Raw genomic sequence first — 14,663 nt, 5'->3', positions numbered from 1 at the left:
AAGTTACAATGCCTGAAGTGGTTAGTGTATTCTAAAGGAATCCAAGCAAGTAATCAAGTGAACAGTTAGCTTTTTCCATTCCAGCAACGACCCCTGCATCTAACAGTAGTGCCTCCAACTACGGAGATAAAGCAGAATCTGCTTAATGGCCCCATCCAAGGCCTATGAGCAGGTTTTTACGATAAAGGCCATCAAATATATAAAATCATTGAGAGCAGCCATTGGTATCACAATGAAACAGCAAGCCCAATATGTCAAGTATTGGCAAGAACCTGTTTCACTTTTAAAATCAGATGGGAACAGACTTTTGTGACCCCTTCTTGCTTCAGAGTAACAGCTGTGTTAGTCTGTATTCGCAAAAAGAAAGGAGTACTTGTGGCACCTTAGAGACTAACCAATTTATTTGAGCATAAGTTTTCGTGAGCTACAGCTCACTTCATTGGATGCATCCAATGAAGTGAGCTGTAGCTCACGAAAACTTATGCTCAAATAAATTGGTTAGACTCTAAGGTGCCAAAAGTACTCCTTTTCTTCTTGCTTCAGTGAATCTCTAGACTAGTCTATGTCACCTGTCTACCATTCAGTTATGCACACTCACCTGCTATAAAACTGCCCCAAAAGGCTGGGAAAACCCTGCCATGCCAGACACCTAAGTCTGATGCCCAGACATTACTCCCATGGTGACAGGGGCTGTCAGTGTAGAGCAGCTGATTTGGTAGGTGTCTGCATCTTAATGTTCTCATACCCATAACTGATTAAAAGTAGCATTGACCTGTTCCAACAAGGGAGTTCTATCAAGTCCCCAATCTGGGGGCAGGTGGGGAGAGAAGAGGGAATTCTCAGAGCTTTGAGAACATAAACCCTATCCACCTACACATGCTCTGAAAGTGATCAAAGGAGAGGATACCTGGACACTAACATAGCTAAGGAAAGTTGCCCATGGTAGGTTGTTCAGCGTTGAGACCTTGTAAAGACAGGCCCTTTCAATATTTAAGTACATTAATGGGACTGAATTTAATCATATTTTAAATAGGTTCCCTGTCGATATTAAAACTCCACCTTAAATTATTAAAACAGATAATCTTTTAAAAACCCAGTTTCCTGGTCCTTCTTTCTGCAGTGTTATTTTTTGCATTTCTCTCATCTTGACATATGCCCCATTTAGCCAGTTATGGTTTTGTTTAGAATCAGCTTGACTTCCAGGTTCTCACTACAAGGGAAGGTTTGGGGGGGAGCGGGAGAGGAGGAGAAGAGAAGCAACAGGTTGTTGTTGTTTTTTTTTTAAAGCAAAATTTAAGTTTTAGGACAATTTTGAGTTGAAAAGTTCTCACAGACCAAGACAGCGATAGCTGTGAATTTCAGAACTTGTCCTTTAAAAAAATAAACTTACGATTACTTTTACATAGCTTTTACACCTAATATGAAGTTTGCATATCATCAGCATGGATATTTGTAGGCAAGGTAGGCTGCTTAGGATAGGCAGAGAATGCTTTGCATGCCCTATTTTGGGTCACACACAGTGCGATCTCTGCCCCCTGCTGCACCGGGGCTCTGATGGGAGGCATCTATATGATTTATTTTTGCCTACCCCTTTCAGAGAAGGTTGTCCTCCATAGTTGCTAAGCTACATGGGAAAAAAAACTGCATATGTCTGAATTGTTTTAACAGACTGCACTAGATTGGAAGCAGGCACTGCAGAGCACAAAGCACACTGCGGGAACAAATAATGCCGTAAGAAACTGACAAGGGAACATTTTAAAGACATTAAAAAGGCTTGTATTGAAGGCTTCTGGTTTTTGGAGTTTATTAATTTAATTTGGTTGGGGGGGGGGAATATATATATTTTTTTAACTAATTTTTGAGTTCCATGTAGCCGTCCAAAAATCAGCAGGTTTCAGGGATCTCTTTGTATATACAGGTAGTCCTGTTTCAAACAGCACTATGTTACGAGCGTGAACCTGTAGGGTCCATACAGACCAATTCATGTGGAACATCTTTATGCACTTTAGAAATCAATCCCCATAGCCCGCATTACTGCTCTGTGTAGACAAGCCCTTAGATATGAGCCAAGGAGCAGGAACATCACATTTATAAACAAACTGCACTAGGAAAGAGGTGAGGTCAGTATGAATTGAGTAACCATTTCTGGTGTTTATTGAATAAATACTGGGGGAGGGATGTTTTATTGGTTAAAATCTAAAATCAGAAGCCCTGCTTATCTCTTTTGAGATGCAGCTTCTCCTGAAGGAGCTGTACTTTTACAAGGTACACACTGGACTTAGATGTAGCAACTGTTAAAAGTAAAGATCAAACAATGGAGAAAAGGTTGTTTCAAAGTCTCCACCAAGGGAGTGTATATATGTTGCCAATTAAAATCTTAGAAAAGAGACCTCCTAATTCCACCTCCTGCTCCTGTCTCTCAGCAAGAAAATGACCATGCTGAAGCACAGTTGCCTAACAGTTGGGGACTGATAGCATTATATCCTTTAACTGTCAAAAACCTGTACCACAGAGGAGCTCCTCTCACTTTTCATGCTGTCTGGGAATTAATCTCTTCCAGGGCTGCTATGGAATCCTCACGCTCCAATTAAAAGTGCACGTGTGTGCACAGGCATGCGCGGGTGTGCACACCCACCCACCCACCCGCACTCTTTTCAAATAAAGTTAGTGTAAGTTAACTCATGTCTACACTTCAACTGTAGGGTCTTCCATCAAGGTCAATGACACCCCTACCATCAGAAACGTCTACAGGGATGTCCTCACTGCACTATTAACTCCAGTGATCAGCACCCAGGCCTAGCATGGGTGTGAGCAACCAAAGAAAGCCCTGCTCAAATCACTGCACCCTCACTGGTACTGAACACACTCAAGTGCGTCACTAGAACTTTGAGGGGCATATCCTATGGTTCTTTGTGCTGCAATAAGCTGAGCCACTCTGTGATTCTTTCCCAGTGAACTTGTCTGTCCTTCTGGGTGCACAGAGGGAAACTGTGGAAAAGCATTGGAGGAGCATTGAAACACTCAAGTGGTTTAGCTTGCATCCTCACTGCAAAGCGGGCAGATCAGCCCAGTTGAAAGCAGCACACAATTCTAACCTACACTTCCAGCCAGCCCAAGCTGTGAAAGCACCAAGCACAGATGAGAGGGATGTGATTGTGGGCAAGAGGGGAGTTAGGGGAAACAGCCAAATAAGAGCCTGAATTAGCTCTGCAGGGAAGACACAGCCTAAGTCAAGAGATGTGTGTCTGAGGTTGTAACAGAATGTAAAAGCAAGCAGTAAAAAAGCCACGGGAAAGAGACCCCTCTCAAATGAGTGGTGGGCTGAAGAGAGCCAGCATTTTAAAAGAGAACCAAAAGTAGTGAAACATCAAGAGATGTTCAATTTGCCAGCTTGGGGAGATCCAGCAGCTTCATTTAATCAAACCGCTTTTGTTTCCTTCAAAGAATGCAGGCCCTTTACAGTCTGTGTCCAAGATTTCCTCCTGTTCTTTCCTGTGACATGTCAAACCAAGGTCCTGAGCAGTCCTTTCACAAGAGTCAGGACATTAACTACGGAGTCTCCCTAACTTGGCCTTATGGTTTCAACCCACAGACACAGCAACATTTTCTTGCCTGGGAGAGCAGGCCCAGGGATATCAAACCAGTTTGGAGATTGGGAAAGGGAAAGAGCAGTGGAGGCCGAGAAAACTGCAGAACCCTGGATCATCTCCTCCATCCACTGCAACCTGCTCCCCTGACTGTAGGTGGTGGCTCCTAGAAAACCACCAGTCTTTTCCCCCACTGCAGCTGGCCATTGAAGCAGCTCACACACAGGGCTGCAGGCAGCAGCTGACCTGATCAAGTTTCCCTTCCATCCCCCAATCTCTAGCCCTGTGGCACTTGACTCGGGTGCAAGAAAACAAGGTCCAAACCCAGAGAGTCAGTGGACGATCACCCTGAGTAGCACATAGCCTTTTAGAGAAGGGAGGCAATGGAGACAACTAGAAAAAAAGGAGGGAAAGAAAACGGACAGAACGAGAAGTTGGTCACGGCATGGTACAAAAAGGGGATATAGAAAGAGGGCACCCCTCTACCAACTCACAGAATGCGGGGACTTCAACAAAATGAGGGTGGGCACTGCCAAGGTGCGTTATTCTGAGAGGGAACATGGCCTGATGGAGTAAGCATGAATGGAGAGACAGGAATCTTTTAAGTTCTATTTCTGGCTCCATCAATGACTCACGACTGAGGATGACAATACTGACCTACTTCACAGGCTGTTGTGAGGCTTAATGAATGTTTGTGCACCACTTTGAAGATATAAGAGCTGTAAGGGCTAACCTCATTCACTTTCTGCTCTGACGTGCTGTGTGCTGTTGATACAGGATGCTAAGGTGCACTCACGTTCCACCCCAGAAAGGAGTGCATTTCAGCAGTAAGCAAACCAATCTCTAAATACTTCTTCCACAACTCACAGGACACCATGAAGTTTTACTGGTTAAGGCAAAGTGCTTTGAGATCCTTGGGTAGAAGATGCTATAACAGTGTGAAATATTAAGACTGCAATGGATAGTGATTTTTTTTTAATTCCTGTAACAAAAGTGGCCAAAAACATATTTCAAAATGAGCAATCAATGTTATATGTAGAGGCCAACAATATATTCCAGCTTTTAGGCCTGGACTACACAGGTTTTATATTTGTATAACCATTTTGGTCAGGGGTCTGATTATTTTTAACCAAAATAGTTATAGCACTGCACCCCCAAGTGTGGACACAGTTATATCAATATAAAGGTACTTTACACCAGTACTGCTTATTCCCCTTTTCACACAGGGATTGCTATACTGGAATAAGCACCTTTGTATCAATACAACCACATCCACTGAGGAAGGTCATACTGCTTTAACTACAGCAGTTTAAGAACCACGTCATTAACGTACATACCCCTTCCACATGCTGGATGTAGTATAAAGTTTTCTTTCTGCTGCATTTGGGCAAGCCAACCCTTTGCTTGTTGTGTGACTACTTCTCTTCATGACCAAGTGGATTAACTATAGTAGTTCCCTCTCTGCTGCCTGCAGCTAGTGCAGAAGGCAGAAGTGCCTAGCTTGCAGATAGCAAGCAGCAGGGATCCACACACACTCGCTTAATGACCTTGTGTGTGTCACTGAGGATCTGATCCCAACCCAACTGAAGCTGATGGACTTGCTCCACTGACTTCACTGGGTGTAGGCTCATAATCTGTGACTCAGTTTCCTCCAGCTACAAAAAGGGGAGAATGACGCTTGCCTTCCTCAATCATAAGTCTTAGTGTTTGTGCGATGCTTTGAGATCTCTATAGAGATGACACCAAAGTAGTGCCAAGTATCATTCAGCCGAATTCATTAGCTAGACTGTACCTAGCAGCTTACACAGTAACATTTTCCTCCTCCTTCCCACACTCCACCAAGAGCAGCAACACCACAAAAGACTAGAGTGGCAACACTAATCATTTTAGATATGGGGACAGCCCATACAACCAAATTTCTATCCTGAAGCACCTGTTGTACATAATTTGCACTCTCAGCCTCCGCACACTCAGGTCAGTTTAAGGGGCACTATCAAGAAAATAACTTACCTTCCATGTTTTACAAACATATTTTAAAAAACCAACTCTAAAAGTCTAGCTCGCTTTTCCCCATTTATGCCGTTTGTTTATTATGGGCACTTCTTCAGTTTCACTCTGTTTCTACTCAAGTTTCACTTCCTGGTTCCCATGCTCTAGGCCTGATGCTGAATCTGGGAATCCAAGACTGCAGGGCAAGGTTTGAATGCCAAATATACATATGCATACATACAATTTGTTTAAATAAGTATTTTTGTTCTCATGAGTCATTTCTAGGGACATTAGGATTTATAAAATCTACTTGAGGTATAAACTAAATTAACACAACCCCTTACTCTAGAATTCAAAGGCATGTATGTATATTTTATATATACATAAGTACCAAACACCTGGAAAATTAAGTGCAAAGTTTAAAAAAATTAATAAGCATAAGGAAATTCTATGCTGTACACTCTGGACAGAAATGAAAATTCAGCACAAAAACTCCAGTCTCTTGAAGTCCCAGCAGGCAGCTTCTCATTGCTGCAATACTCCAGAACGACATTTAAGTCTGTTGTATTCAGGCTACTTTAATCAGGGGTTTCCATTGTGTACAGGATAGAAGACACTCCACTTCCCCTCCAACTCTGCTCTCCTCCAATTTCGAAGTCACCCACCCAGGAGAACGCAACCTGTTTTGTTGTACAGTAGCATGTATATAAAGGACTAGAATCCTTTGATCTTTTACAGCTGCTCTGTGATTGAAGGTGTGGGTGTATGGATGGGAAACAGAATCTCTCACTGAAGACTAAAACCCTCTGTACAGGACAGTTCTTAATCCCAGTTTGCAACAAGCAAGTGGCATGATTTTTTTTTTTTTTGGAGGGGGGGGAGGAGGAGAGGAAGTGAGTCCAGCTCCTCAAACTGGAATAGCTTCCTGCCAAAACAAAGCAGGTGAAGATCTGCTCCAATTGTTTGTGTCCACACCCCACATGATTAAAGGGACCCAGTCAACTGGAGAGGCAGCCAGTTTCAAAAGTTTAATTACAAAGTAGTAGTTACGTGTCTTACACCTGTCCCAACTCTTCCAGCCAATTTTAGAGATTTTTTTTAAAACACGTTTCCCTGTTTGTGTGGGTCTTTCACACAACAGCAGGAGAGAGAAAGTGAACTATAAAAACTGCTGTAAAATACATGAAGCAAAACGGCAAAAACAGAGAAGAGTTCTTCTCTTTTACTCAGTGATCTTAGATGTTTTATTATTTGTAACAAAAATGGGTAAAAATTGCATGCAGAAGTGTGATTTTAAGTTGATGGTATCCCTTTAATATGCTGTTGGCATGTTGAGTTGTTTTCCTGTAAACACTTCATAGCACTTATTTTGCAGCATACGCAAGACCACTGGCAGTGAGCATGTACGACTGATTTGGCAGTTCCCCCTTCCTCCCAGTTCTTCATGCTCGAGGAGCACATTGTCCACAGGCTGCTGACACTATACGCGCACATATCCTCTGGGCACTCTGTCCCTCTGAGGCACTAGACAACTGCCCAGGTTCTCCCAGAATGCACTGACAAAAACACACACAGGTGCATGTACTTGCAAGCATCTATCTGAGCCACATGGCTATATTCTGTAGAAAGAGGATGTACAGGTACAACTCAACTGTATTCATTGTAACCGAGTAAGACAAGCCCGTTATGGCATGGCTACAAAAACACCACTGCACCAGCACACATGGTATAAAGTATCTGATCATTCTAGCATCACAGCCTGGCTAGCTATTACTGAGTTTAATAGCCAGTACATAAACATTTATTCCCCCCCCACACACACACCCCTATTCAAATGAAGGAGTTTGTTGTTGTTATTGTTTTTTTTCTCCTTCCACACTACTCAGAAAGACATAGGTACAATAAGTAACTTGAACAGCCAAAAAAACAAAAAAAACCCAAAAAAACCCCACAACCCTACTTAAGTCACATATGTTCTACAATAGATCAACTCAAATAATATTAGGAGACTAGATTATTACTACACACAGATTCCTGGGATGTTTTCTCAAAATACTCACTTTTTAAATTAAGACAATGGCCAAAAAATTATTCCATGGGACAACAGATCTATGGTACCCTTTATACATGAAAACTGCAAGCACGCAATATATTAAAAGCTATACAAGTGCAAACCTTAGGTTGAGATTTTGCATAAAACTCAGAAAATGGAAGGTTAATGTTCTAAAGTCAACCTTAATGCTCTACCTCTTGCAGAGTAAATTGTATTTTTTAAGTCTTGTTTTCATAATTCAGGAATTTACTAGTAACACACAAGGAATATTTTTAAAAGGGCCACCATCAACTTTGAAATCTAATCAAGGTTCAGATAGTTTCAGCTTCTCCACCAGTCCTGAGTCAGCCCTGCCTATTCTTTTAGTTTTACAATCACACTTTATTAGTTTTTTTGTTTTAAAACACGTTGCTTTCTCCATCTGTTGTACAGTGAAAGACTCACAAAACCAGAGGAAGCCCACTATACAGGGGAAATACTTCAACTGACACTAGACAAAGTACCGCTATATACACCCTCCCCAAACCCCCTCCCCCCGAATCCCTACCCCTATCAGTAATGGCAATCTTAGGTCTCAATCCATCAGACTTATGCACATGTTTAACTTTACACATCGCGAACAGTTCCACTAATCTTCAGTGAAACTACACCCAGTGCATGAGGTTAAGCATGTGGAAAAGTCTTTGCAGGATCAGGACCGTAAACCCTAATCCACATACTCTCATACTTAAGTTTTTGCAAAACTGTTTTGCCCTTACACATTACTTGAAACCAGAGTACATGAAAAAAGGCAAACCCCTGGTTTGAAAATTTGATTAAGTTGACAAGGTCTTTTTAAAAACAGATGCCTTTCCCTTTTAAATGCAATTAACTATATAAGTGCAAAATTCTGGAAGGACAGAAGCAATTATTTATTCTTATAATACTAAAAATGTCTCTTTCCTCGAGGATTCTCTTTTTCTTCAATTTCCCAAACCATCACAACCACCATAAACTCCCTAATTCTTTACTCAAAAGGACCAATACAGTATTTTTTGTCTGTATCTAAGTTCCATAAGCTCCAGCATCAAGAATCCTCCGTCTCTTGGTTCCATATTATGAATCAGCATGTCTTTCTAGTGCTCCGCCTGAAAGCTAATTTATGGTATGTGAATGACACTCCTTATTTGTCTGGGTTTGTGAGCTGTTGACCAGTGACCCAATTTGTGTGTCTCTGGCCCATTCCCATCCAGCATCACTGAGACCCAGTACAAATAAAGACACTGTACAGTTAGCATTCCCGATCTTTCTAAAGCAAAACTTTTTTTGGGGGGTGGGATGGAGGAGGTGCTAACTTAAGGCCTTCTATATCAAAAAGTAGGACAAAAAATAGCATAGCTTATTTTTAAAAATCACACTAGAGCCTTTGAGTGCCTATATACAACATATTTAGGCTTGACAAAATTTGATTATTTTTGTAATTTTGACAATATTGTTTTTTATTTGTAAGGCTTCACAATAATTATTTTTATTTGTAAGAATTTTTTCATTTTTAATCATTTTAATTTTTGCAGTTGCAGGAAATTAAGGGGGGGTTGGATTAGTGCAGCATGGACAGCGGGGCTGTAGGGAGCTCTTAGTGCTAACAGCAGGGCCTGAGACACCCGGGCACAGGAAAGGCTGTAGAGCAGTGACCCCAGGCCAGACTCATGAAGAGAAGGACAAGCTTCCAGCCACTGGAGAGACCATCCCACTGCTGAATAGGCCCCATACTCCCAGCCACGAGTGAGCAAGCAGGTGGGCGGGTAGAGCCACAGCCACGACAGGGGACTGCACAGGACTCCCTGCATAGCCCTGGGCCAGGGACACCGGATCTCTACAGGCCCTAGATGTTGTGGAGGCCATGCTTGCTAGCTGTTCTGTGTGTCAGGTGAAATTGACATTTACCAACAATTAATTATTTAAATTGAATCATGCCAAGCTTAAACATATTTAACACATGGCTCCCAACTGTGCATGTGGCATAATGTTTCAACCCTGCACATGAGACGAACAACGTGATCATCAGGCCTGCTGCAATCAGGTTCTTGGATGGTTCTTCTGCCGCGTAGACTAGAATACTTAAATGCGTGTATAACAAGGTTAGCAAGTCTTCTTAATTCTCCGGCTTCTAAGCACCGGATACCCCAATGTGGACTACATCACCTGAAAGACACCCACAATCCTCTACCTATGGCATCTGGGAAGGGAAGATAGGAGAACTGCCTGATTTTTGCCAGAATGCAAACAAATGTAACTGTGAAGCATGGTATGTATGGACAAGCAAACAACAATTCAATAAAGTTCAGGCACATTAGATAGGATTATTTTTAAATATCAGAGGTATAAACACTCTTGCTTCAGGGCATAAGCCAATCACTAACCTGTATTATTCCATAATTGTCTACTATGGAGTTTCTTGCACCTCCCTCTGCAACTGGTATTTGTCACTGCCAGAGACAGGATCCTGGACTGCAGGAACCATTGATCTGATACAGTATGGAGATTTCTGTACATTGGCAGAAATGCCACTGAATGGTTGCATTGAACTAGATTGAGCCCAATGTGTGTTACACAGCTAACAGCTGAAATTGAATTACTGGGGTTCTAAACTGTATTGCAGGCAGGACATGGGCATTCGACATCAGCTAGTCCTGCTCAGTGGCTAGTTATTAAAAAGCCTGTTGCACCTGTGCTATTCACCTTCCAAATACTGTTACAAGTTTTCTAGTACAGCTGGGAACTGTTTACCAGTAACCTGTTATAATCAACGTGGTTCAATCTGTAGCATAGACAGGGGTTAGAGAAGGGCTCTTAGAGAAGGAACTAGTGTAGCCAAAGTTTTTAAAACATGGTTTACACTGTTAGACAAAGTGATTGTAACCCTGTTGGGGTGACCCACTGTTTTAAAGTAGTCCTTTCAAAAGTTTCTTCTTCAGTCCAGAGATGGCTTTCAATATGACACGCCCATTCCATGGCAGACTCCAACGCCAAATAACTTAAAATACTGTCTACACTATAACGACAGCCATGGTTTTGTATCCTGGTCATGTTTCAGAGTAACAGCCGTGTTAGTCTGTATTCGCAAAAAGAAAAGGAGTACTTGTGGCACCTTAGAGACTAACCAATTTATTAGAGCATAAGCTTTCGTGAGCTACAGCTCACTTCCTGGTCATGACACCCTTATCTAACCAGGTTACAGCAAAAATGGTTGTGGCCATGCAACAGGCTTTTTTTCCCCACAGCACAACCACATATCCATCCTGTTTGCACATCCACACTACAAACATGGTTGGCAGCATGGGATCAGTGTATCATGGGAAAACTAGGCCGTTTTCTTTTCAGGTATTTATACCACTAACCAGCACAGTATCCAAGTGCTCTCCTATAATGCCTTAGCAATGGATGGAGTGCCAGTAGGACACACACTCAGAGGAGTAAGACATACAGAAATGCACTCAGATACTTCCTACCACGCAGAAAACTGGGAGGATAAGACCAGCCAACTGAGATGCACAGGCACAGTGAGAGAATCCATCTACAAAGCAAATTAAGTTTGTCAGAACAGTTAGAGAAAAACAGCCACGCAGTAGCCCAGGCTGCTGGCAAGGGCGTAACAGCTACCAGAGTTAACAACTGTAATATAACCATGTTGGGCATAGACACAAGCTATGTTTACAGCCAGAGGACTAGTTACAAACTCAGTTAAAAGTTATAGCGTAGGCAGGACCTAAGGAGCCACAGACAGCAGAACTAACCAAGCACGCTAGTTTAAATGAGTGGGCTTCAAAGCTGGATCTAGCCAAATGTTAGGCTCAAATCAGGAGCCCAAGTTTGGACCCCAAGTTTAAGGCTACATGAAAGTTCAACTAAGAATCCAGAGTTTCTTCTGAAAAATAAGTATTCTGAACAGCGCTTTGGCTATTTATATACTACTGAGCTCTAATACAGCATCGTCCCAATCCAGCAAACTCAAAGGAGGTCAGTATCATCTCCATTTTACAGAACTTCTTCTGTATTTTCCACAGTATGCATCCGATGAAGTGAGCTGTAGCTCACGAAAGCTTATGCTCAAATAAATTGGTTAGTCTCTAAGGTGCCACAAGTACTCCTTTTCTTTTTGCGAATACAGACTAACACGGCTGTTACTCTGAAACCTGTCATTTTACAGATCAGGAACCTAAGGCACAGAAAGGTGAAGCAGCTCGCTCACAGTCACACAGCAGATCAGTGTCAGAGCCAGGAATTGGACCCACATCTCCAGACTCCCAGCCCAGTACTCTATCACCTGGACCACACTGTGAAAACTTCTCAAGTCTAGCCAACCTTATCCAAAAACCTGTTTATATAAGCAAAGAGGTCAGAGATGTCTGATATATTAAGCCACTTCTCATCCACCCTCCCTTCCCATTCATCTCCAGGACAGAATTTTCTGCTATGTATTTGTCTAAGAGCAGCGTTTCTCAAACTTTTGGAAGCTGAATCCCACCATCAAGAAAATGAAACTAATCACAGAACTGTGCCATGTGTTGTTAAAGGCCTACCCACCTTAAGGTATATGTCTTCTTCACACATATGTGCACACAGCTTCAGACAACCCTAGGGAGGTGTAACACCACACTTTAGGAAATGCTCATTTAGGGCACTATCCAGTCTAGTTTTAAATGTTTCAAGTCATGGAATTTCTAGCATTCTCCTTTATTCTATGATTCTAGAAGGCTGGCAAGAAGCTAAACCAAGAGCAACTGGACTCAGTCCTAGCAATTAGTATCATGTCTTGGACTGAAAACCACACTCTCACCCCTCCCTCAAATCACATGTTCAGTTTTAAATGAATCAATGGTTTAAGGCTTACACAGTGTGAGAAACTTTTACACATCAGCTGGGCAGTTGGAGGCTAAGTCAGTTCACACAACAGAAGCCAGCACAAGGCACAATATCTCCACTTATGGAGTAATAGAACCTCCTATGAAGATAAACTGAAGCGGATGAATCACTAGCGTATTATAAAATGATATATAAATACAGACAAAATAGAGACCAACCTTAATTTGAAGCTCTTCTTGTCTTGTTTATATCCGCTCTACTGCACTGATTCGAACATGGGGCTGAACAAGAATTTTTAAGGAGTCTTCTATTCCTCCCTTTTATTTTACTTTTTAAATAAACAAAAAACCCAGCAGAACAGCTTAAGCTCTTTGTGAATGATTTTACAGTATGGCTCTCGTGTCAGGGAAGCCTAACTTCTACAGTTAGAGCATCAGAGTGTGGTATTAAAGCAGGTACACTTGCCTAAAGAATTTTCCTAATAACTCTGATGCCAAAATCTCCCCATCTATCTCACCCCACTGAGAAAAGGAAGGGGAGGAGGGGAAGATCCAAAATCTATCCTGCACCCTCTAGGTCATTTCTTTTAAAAACATTTTTCTAAAGCTTTGACGCGTCTCTGTTTCCTTATTACTAGTAGTTCCTTTGCCACTCTTGCAAAAACAGAGATGATCTCTTTTTTAAAAGGAGGGTTTGTCTACTTTCCTCTGCTCCCAAGTTATTTTGTTCTAGTTTTATTAGAACTAACTGAATTTCTGGGAAATTTAAGTAGAGACTCTACCACAATAACCAAGAAAAAGTCATTAGAATCTCCGAAATACTTGAAAATTCAACCTGTACTTTCCTTTTTATTTTTAATTGTGATTGTTACTTTTAGTGCTTGTCTTCCCCCACACACACTCTTCCCATAATACTACTTTACCCCAAAGAACAGACCCCTCTCCAAAAGCAGGAGATTTAGAAATTGGGGGTTAAATTTTCAGAAAACTGGCTTGCCAAGCAGCTGTTCAACTTTAAGGCTCTTCCCCACTTTTTACAGCTGTATCTTCCTACATTCTTTTTAAATATTAAAAAAAATTAAAACTCTGACTCCCCCAGAAATTAAAAATAAGCTCCCAAAATATAACTAACCCACCAAAATAGGGTTATCTGAAGATGCTTAATGTCATCACACAGCTTGCTTTTTACCTGTGATTGCTTCTTTCCTCCCTTTTTATTAACTAATATTTGCTATAACTACCTAGCAGTTCCCACATTTCAATATGCAGTTCTAGTCCTACTTTCCTGTCCCTGACCCCCTTTTCTCTCCCTTCCTAGGCCAGGGAAATTTGGTTTAATGTGAAGCTGAGAAAAGGTTTTTAAAGTGTCTTGTTTTAATTTCTGCAACTCTCCCCCACAGAGACGATCCCCTCCTCTCCCACACGTCAATATACACATTTAATCCTGCCTCCTCAGATAAAAAATAAATCAGGAAAACTGGGTTTATGAGAAGCTGGAAAATGTGGATGTTTTTAACTGGCTTATTTCTCCCCCTCCCCCCGAAAAAGCCACCCTGAGACTCTCCACCTGCCTGTCATGCGTCTCTCTCCAGCTCTATTGCCCCTTTCCCTCCCCCCAACAAAAATAAAGATCCCAGGGAAAGAGGGCTGATGGGAAGCTAGAAATGAATGGCTCGCTCCTCCCCAGCAACGATCAACCCAGGGACCCTCCTAGCTGCCTGCTCTCTACCCTCTCTTCCCCATCCCCCCCGTACCCCAGGAGGTGGGGCTCAGTGGGAGCTGGCAGAGGGGGGCTATGGCAAGTGCTCCCCTCCCCCCAGGATCAGCTAGAGGCTGCCCCTCCCCCCAGAGAACAGGACACCCAGGGCCCGGGGGGGTGGCAGGAGCTGGGGGGAGCTTGGACCTTTGCAGGGGCTGGTTCCCCCCGCTCCTCCTTTCCCCGCCCCCAGGGGCTGCTGCTGTCGGACTGGGGGGCTGCCCCGGGCTCCCTAGGCCTCTCACTCTCTCCTCAGGATCAGGGCGGCCATATTGGATCCGTCAGCTTCTCTCCCCGTCCGAGGGAGGCGGCCGCTGCCGCTAGAGCAGGAGCAACATCCGGGTAACCGGCACCTCCTCCCGAGTGGGCGGGGGAGGAGGAGGGGCTGCGTACATCCGGGGTCCCGCCGCCTTCCTTCACCGCCACAGGAAGGA

The 14,663-nt window shown here is 42.8% G+C and overlaps 1 protein-coding gene across 3 annotated transcripts in view; it reads right to left on the bottom strand.

Annotated features, from left to right (window-relative positions):
• The window catches only part of DEDD (death effector domain containing), a 39,670-nt gene extending 25,007 nt beyond the window's left edge, over nucleotides 1-14,663 (bottom strand). Inside the window, exon 1 of one of the 3 annotated variants that reach the window (XM_073323244.1) lies at nucleotides 12,693-14,663. The gene's annotated coding sequence lies outside the window, so the exon portion shown is untranslated. The remainder of the gene's footprint in view (nucleotides 1-12,692) is intronic. The other 2 variants (XM_073323243.1, XM_073323242.1) reach the window with 2 other exon arrangements.

This window comes from Lepidochelys kempii, chromosome 24, assembly GCF_965140285.1.
Source record: "Lepidochelys kempii isolate rLepKem1 chromosome 24, rLepKem1.hap1, whole genome shotgun sequence".
Classification (NCBI taxonomy): Eukaryota; Metazoa; Chordata; order Testudines; family Cheloniidae; genus Lepidochelys; species Lepidochelys kempii.
This window is presented reverse-complemented; position numbering and strand designations above follow the sequence as displayed.